Below are 7,601 nucleotides of genomic sequence, written 5' to 3' on the forward strand. Positions count from 1 at the left end.
TAAGCCCTTAAGCTCTGGTAAGAGATGTGCACCAAGGAAGCCCACAGGTGGATGCGAGGAGGCTAAATCTTGACTGAGGGGCAGGAATTTCTCAGAAGGACTTAAGTACAGCTCTTGAAAATAGCACTGCATACAGGAGGAGGACAAAGGCATTTCTGAAGCAGGAGTTCCTTAAGTCTCACATTTACACAATACCTTGAGAATTTGGGGCTGGGGGTGGGGTGAAATCCCCAACAGGTATACCCAGGCTACCTGCCCAGATGAGGTGGAATGCCTTTCAGGCACCCAGCAATCAATGAATGGGAAGAGAAGGCTGCAGGGCTGGGGGTACAGGTGTGTACTCTCAGGGTGGGGTTGCTGTGATGCTCACTGTTCCAGAACAAATCTTCAGTGCCTTTGCCACAGCCAGAACTGAGTCTGGTTCTTCTGGTGAGAACATGCCCTGGATTCCGCCAGGCGTGCTCGTCATGCTCAGTTGGGGGGATTTCAAGACCAATGCTGCTGATGGATTACTCCCTGCCAGTAAGGCAACTTCAGACGCCCTGCAGCCTGGCAATGGAGCAAACAAAGGCTGTTCTTGGTTCCTCCAGTCGAGATGAGCCTGACATATCCCAGCTCCTCCTGCGCTGCCCTCAGGCTGTGCTCTGTCCCTGGACAGCAGAAAGCTCTCAGAGGTGTGGGAGAAAGGAGCCGCAGACATCAAGCCAGCAAGGCCTGAGGGTTGGCCCTAGAACCCAAGGCCCAGGAGGGTGGGGGACCTGACCAGCAGGGGTAACTGCTGGATGCGGAGCTCTCTCTTCAACCCCATCCAGTGCTCTACTCTGTCCATCTAACTCTCTCCAGGTCCCCTGTCCGAGCCCAGATCTTCACACTCAAGACACCCATGAACTTGTCTTCTCACTGCACTTGGAGCTCACTGAGGGAAGAAATGCACCTTTCCCATCTGGCACACAGCCTGGTGAGGGAGGGGTGAAGAGGGCAGACGCTATAGGCAGGGCGCTATTTGCCTTATTTTCAGTCACTGCTTTTTTTGGTCCCCATTACAAACGATGGGGCTTAGCTGGACCCAATTTCAGGGGGGGGGGAAGGTTGTCTTTATTTAAAAAGTAATGTTACAAGTTTAAAAAAACAAAATAAAAACAAAAACCAGCCCATTATGACCTTTCCAAATTTGAGTAGGGTTGAGGAGATAAAGAAGAATCCACTTCAATTCTGTGGCTCCTCTTCCCCTCCCCACCACATCCCACACCCCCAGCGCCACCGCCCTCCTGGATGCTGGCACCCCAATTTGAGAAGCACCATTTGGGGAGGCTGAGCTGAGCAGGTGACATAGTCATGGGGCTGTCTCTCCCCTGTGTCTCTTTTCCTGCCTCTTGATCAGTGTCTGTCTGTCTCTCTCTCTCTCTCTCCCTCCTTCTCCCCCTCCCCCTCCCTGAGTTCTAGGTCTAGTCTGGGAAGGAGGAAGTCAAGGCTGGAGGAGGGTGAGACCCAGGAGGGAGGAAAACCCCGCCTGAACTCGGGCTCTGCCTGTGGGGCTCCTGATGGAGCTGGGCCCCCATGCTCTTTCTCACCCCCGAGGAAACAGCCTTTCCTGTGAGCAGGGGACGGGAAGAGAGGGCGAGGGAGAAGGGGTCAAGGCTTTGCCAGGTGGCTAGGAACACCCCTTTCGCGTGCCTGATCCCTCTGCAGTGAGCTCGGGCGCTCGCAGCGCTTCGTGTACATTACAGGAAGCAGGAAGCGCGGTTGGGCGGACACCCTGCTAGGTGTGCAGCTCCAGATCCGTTTGAAGCCCGGACCGGCCAGAGTTCTTGCCCCAGAGCTTCCCAGGGGTTGGTGGTTGGCAGCCATTGGTAGCTTGTAGGAACCTTCCATGAGTTCTTCCGACCTCTTGGGAACTGACCTTTGTGGGCCCTGAAAAGCGAGAGCACTTCAAGTTTCCTTCCTGAGCCTCTCAGGCGGCATGAGAAGCCAAATACCAATCCGACGGATGGGTTCTGGTTTGGAGTTTAAGCCCACCAAGGGTGGGCCCTGCCGTGGCCACCTAGCTGGGTCGTGCCCAGAAAGAGACAAGCTCTGGGCCTGCGGCAGGCCGGGTGTTCACCTTCAAGCACAGGGGTAAACAGAGCACAGCAGGGGGTTAAAGAGATCGTTTATCTTCCTGCCCAGGACAGACATGAGCTTTGGCCCCCGGCCCAAACTTCTTATCCTTGAAAAACACTTTACAGATTGCTGGCAAAAACAGCCAACCCAGATTAAGCCGCCAGACCTATTTTCAATCTTCCTCCTACTCCTCTTGAAAAAATATGAGATAAAGATTTTCTAGGCAGCTTCTTTCCGAAAGACAATGAGAAGCACTAAAAGGAAGGCTTTTGGGCTCTGTGGGAGGGTTTTGCTCCCTTCTAGAAAGACCAGGGCCAAACTTCAGGCCAGCCCTAGAACGAGGAGAATATTTGCATTTCAGAAAGTCTTCAGTTTCTAATAGGAATCCTTCAAAGGGCAGATTCCCGAGGACATTTAAGGATTTATTTACAGATCGTTAGCTTACTCATTGGAGAGGCTGAAGGGCAGAGAGATTTTGAGCTGACATTTTGGAGGTGCCACCTCCAAGGATGATCAAGCAGAACGAAAGATACAGAGCTTTTGAAATGATAATGTGAAGAAATGGGGACAAGTATTTGTTTCATAGGCACCATTTTAGGAAAACATTTACAGTGTAAAGTGAAGCTCTATATCGACTATGTAATTAATATTTCAGTGAGGGGCAATCATCAACTGTCGCTAATAAAACTCTTCTTGAAACCATCACATAAATCGGATCCTCATGAAATGGCTTTCTGCCAAGTGGATTATATTTTTTATCACGAGAACAAGGTTTTAAGCTTGAAGTTACATTCCTGATTAGGGGCTTGACATCAAACACATCAGATACAATTTTATGATTTCTGTGAGAAATGCAAAAATAAAATAACTAAACTCTGTGGTCATCATAACTAGTAAATTTGTGCTCCAAGTACAATAAAGGTACTGAGCATGTCTCAGTGGTCCCTTACCGCTACCCCGCAACCTGCTGACTCTTGCTTGGCTATTGCCTGTTGATACCAGTCATTACACTAACTGTGAGGTAGGGAAGGCAAATATTAGGTGCACAGATTCACAGCTAGTTGGAACCTCAGCAGGAACTTACACGGCAAGTTGGTCACTTTCCATGTATCAGACTCTCCACTCTTTGAAGCAGGGCCCTGGCAGTGGTGGAGTTTATTTGCTGGCATTTCAGAGGATGCAGCTTTAAAGGCACACACATCTAGCCTCCTAGACTCCTTTTTTGGTTGTTCTATCTGAATCAAAATGCTTCTCTATGTTTTTGTGTGGAAACTGAGGGCTATACAAAGTTCTCAAGAAAATTTTAATCCTGACTCACACAGAAGAAAAGTACAGAGCGTGTTACAGTATAAACATGACCCAAAACGCTGACACTTACAATAAACATGGACTATGCAATACTCTGATGTGTTTGCTCTAGAATTTAAACAAGACTTTTGACACCAGGTTTTTAAAATAAACTAAAACCATCCCTAGCTGACACCTTTTTGTGTCTTTCCTAAAGTTCCCAGCCAGGGTTTCCCCAAATCATTCCTCTGACCTTAAAGCTTCTGGAAGTGGTACAAGGGACTTGACAGTTTGTTGACAAGAACAGCAACACTTCACACTTCATTGGAAAGCCATAAAGGCATGTTCCAGGTCATTAACTAAGACTTTCAAGAAGAGTTGCTTGCTGCACTGGGGTAGTGGGATTAAGGAAAATTTCTTTTACGGTTTTCATAGCCTTTTCAAAAAAATGATTTAAAAAATAGCTTTCCCACCTCCTAGAGTAAATGACAATGAAAACAAAAAGAAACAAATGGGACTGAATTAAACTTAAAAGTTTCTTCACCGCAAAGGAAACCCTAAACAAAATGAAAAGACAGCCTACAGAATGGGAGAAAATCTTTGCAAATGGAGCAACTGACAAGGGGTTAATCCCCAAAATTTATAAACACCTTCTGCAGCTCCATACCAAAAAAAAACAAACAACCCCATCAAAAAATGGGCAGAAGATCTAAACAGACAATTCTCCAAAGCAGACATACAGATGGCCAAAAAACACATGAAAAGATGTTCAACATCACTAATTATTAGAGAAATGCAAATCAAAACCACTGTGAGGTACTACCTTACACCAGCCAGAACAGCCATCATCAAAAAGTCTACAGACAATAAATGCTGGAGAGGTGTGGAGAAAAGGGAACCCTATTACACTGTTGGTGGGAATGTAATTTGGTGCAACCACTGTGGAAAACATTATGGAGTGTCCTCAGAAAACTAAAAATAGAATTTGCATTTGATCCAGCAATCCCAATCCTGGGCATCTCTCCAGGGGAAACCATGACTGGAAAAGATATATGTACTCCGGTGTTCATTGTAGCACTATTTGCAATAGCCAAGACATGGAAACAACCTAAATGTCCATCGACAGAGGAGGGGATCAGGAAGATGTGGTACATATACACAATGGAATATTACTCAGCCATTAAAAGGAAAGAAATAACGGCATTTGCAGCAACATGGATGGACCTAGAAATTATCATGCTGAGTACAGTCAGACAATGAGACACCAACATAAATGCTATCACTTATACGTGGAATCTAAAAAAAGGACACAATGAACTTCTTTGCAGAATAGACAGTGACTCACAGACTTTGAAAAACTTATGGTTGCTAAATGAGACAGATTGGGGGCTGGGGGGATGCGCTGGGGGTTTGGGATGGAACTGCCATAAAATTGGGCTGTGATGATCATTGTACAACTATAAATGTAATAAAATTCATTGAGTAATTTAAAAAATAGATTTCAAGTGCATGGAATGCAATTAATAAAAAGTCTTGGTTCATGGCATGCTTGCATCACTGTTCCCTGCATGGCCTTGCTTTACTTTGTTTTTTTGGCACAGTGTGCAACAGCTTGAGGTGGGATCTCCGTTTCCAGACCAGGGACTGAACCTGGGCTACAGCAGTGAAAGCGCCAAATCTTAACCACTAAACCACCAGGGAACTCCCCTTACTTTGTTACTTTTATTTGCCAATGAACACCTGCTGAAACCAATGCCCAACCAGGAACTTAACCATCACCACCATTTTCCCTTGACCTAAGGGCATCCTTTCTATCTTAAGCCTCTGCCTCTCACAGGGATTCCTCTTCTCCTAAATTTGGTGTTTGTCATTTTTTTTTTGCTTTTTAAAATGAATTCTACCAAATACATCATAACCTAAAAAATGTAGGATTGGGTTTGCCTGGTGAACAAAATAGGTATCACATTATATTTCTTCCCTGGCCTGTACGTTTTACTCAACATTGTTTCTGAGACATCCATGTGGTTAGCAAAACTGTCGTTCCTTATTTTCATCTCTGTGTTACAGTCCCCTGTGCGTCTCTACCGAGTTCTATTCATGTTTTCTCCTGCCCACAGATATTTGGGTTGTCTTTATTTCTTTTTCTAAAACAAGCCTTCCTGCTATGAACATTCTCCTATTTCATATTACGCAGGTGCTAATGTTTCCTTTGGGTATATATCTAGCTGTGGTTTTTAAAGCATGAACAGTTTTACAAGATAATGAAGCATTATTTTCCAAAGTGGTTAGTTATATTAATTTACTCGTCAACCAGCAATGTGATCACATTGATTCCCATTCCCTTCAAACTTGATGTGTTAGACTTCTTAACTAGTATTGGTAATTGTAAAATAGTAGCTCTGTGTGCTTTTCATGTACTTTTCCCTGACAATGAGGTTGAGCAGTGCTTCATGTTAATTTGCTCTATTTCCTTTTTTGTGAAATGCCTATTTAAATCTTTTGTGCAGTTTTTTAATTAGGCTATTTTTCTTATTTGTTTGTAGAAATCTTTATATATTCTGTATGGTAATTCTTTGTGTTGTAAGAATGTCTCCCATTTGTAGCTTTTATTTTCTTCATAGTATCTTTTGATGACATGTTTTTATGGCTCATTTTAATGTCTGAATTTGTTAATATCATCTTTTATGATGAGCATATTTCTATCTGGTTTAGAAAATTATTCCTTATCGTAATATCAGAAAGATATTCACTTACATTTTCTTCTAAAAGTTAAAGTTTGGCTTAGATATTTATTTATTTATTTATTTTTGGTCTTTTTTTTTTTTTTCTTCTTCTTTTTAGATCGACACCCATGGCACGTGGAGTTTCCCAGGCTAGGGGTCTAATCAGAGCTGTAGCTGCCCGCCTACACCACAGCCACAGCAACTCGGATCCGAGCCTTGTCTGCGACCTACACCACAGCTCAAGGCAATGCCAGATCCTTAACCTACTGAGCAAGGCCAGTGATCAAACCTGCATCCTCACAGTAGTGTTCGTTAACCACTGAGCCATGACGGGAGCTCCCTGTTTTAGATATTCAAGCTCAGTGATTCTAAGCTGGACTTTTGTATGTGGTGTGAAGTAAGATCTGATCTGAATTTTTTGGTTCCATTTGTTTTTAGTGTTTTTTTCCCCACTTTTCTACTTTCAGTGTGTTTTAAAATTTCAAATATGAGCGGGTTTGATTCTGCGCTTTCTATTCTATCCACTGGTCAATTCATTGGTGCAGTTCCTGCACTAGTACCACAAAATTTTAATTACCATAACTTTATAATAAGTCATTATATCTGCTAGGCTACGTTTTCCTCATTATTTTCCTTTTTCAGTAATATCCTGGCTATCGTTGGTATTTGGCTCTAAAATTTTAATTTTTCTATGTTTAAATTTTGCACATCTTCTGTTAGATTTCCTCCCCTATAACTTTTTGGCTTTTATGGTATGATAAATCAATAATATCAATATTTTAAATTTTTTTCCTTGCATATGGTATATAGAAATGGAAATGAATTTTTTATATTCATTATATGGAAGTCTTCTATTATGTCTAATTTTTTTTTTTCTTTTTTAGGGCCACACCTGAGGCATACGGAAGTTCCCAGGCTAGGGGTCGAATTGAAGCTACAGCAGCCAGCCACAGCCAGAGCAACACTGGATCCAAGCCGCATCTACCACCTATACCACAGCTCACAGCAATGCTGGATTCTTAACCCACTGAGCAGGGCCAGGGATGAAACCAGTGTTCTCATGGACACTAGTCGGGTTTGTAAGCTGCTGCCACAATGGAAACTCCCTAATCATTTATTTTTAGATTCTCTGGGGGAATTTCGATGTAGACAATCATATCATCTGCAAATAATGACAGTTCTTCCTTTCCTCAACAAATTTCAATAAATTTAAACACTTTCATCAAGTGTTTAAATTTATTTTTCTTGACTTACTGTGCTGTATAGGGTCTCTATAAAGTGCTAAACAGAAGTGATAAGAGTAGGTACCTTTGCTTTTTTCCTGATTTTCAAAAGAAAACTTCCAATGTTTCCCTATTTAGCATGATTTTTGTTGTAGTGGTTTTTATTTAAGATTGGATTCTAATGAAATATTTGAAGTCTCCCACAACATTCAGTTTTCATTTCATTGTCCAGAACTTAGCCATCGCAATACTCATTGCTAAAAGGGAG

Source organism: Sus scrofa, chromosome 9, assembly GCF_054392235.1.
Source record: "Sus scrofa isolate SSC_HxYL_T2T_F1_AM1 chromosome 9, Sscrofa_HxYL_maternal_Yorkshire_Landrace_v2.0, whole genome shotgun sequence".
Taxonomy (NCBI): Eukaryota; Metazoa; Chordata; class Mammalia; order Artiodactyla; family Suidae; genus Sus; species Sus scrofa.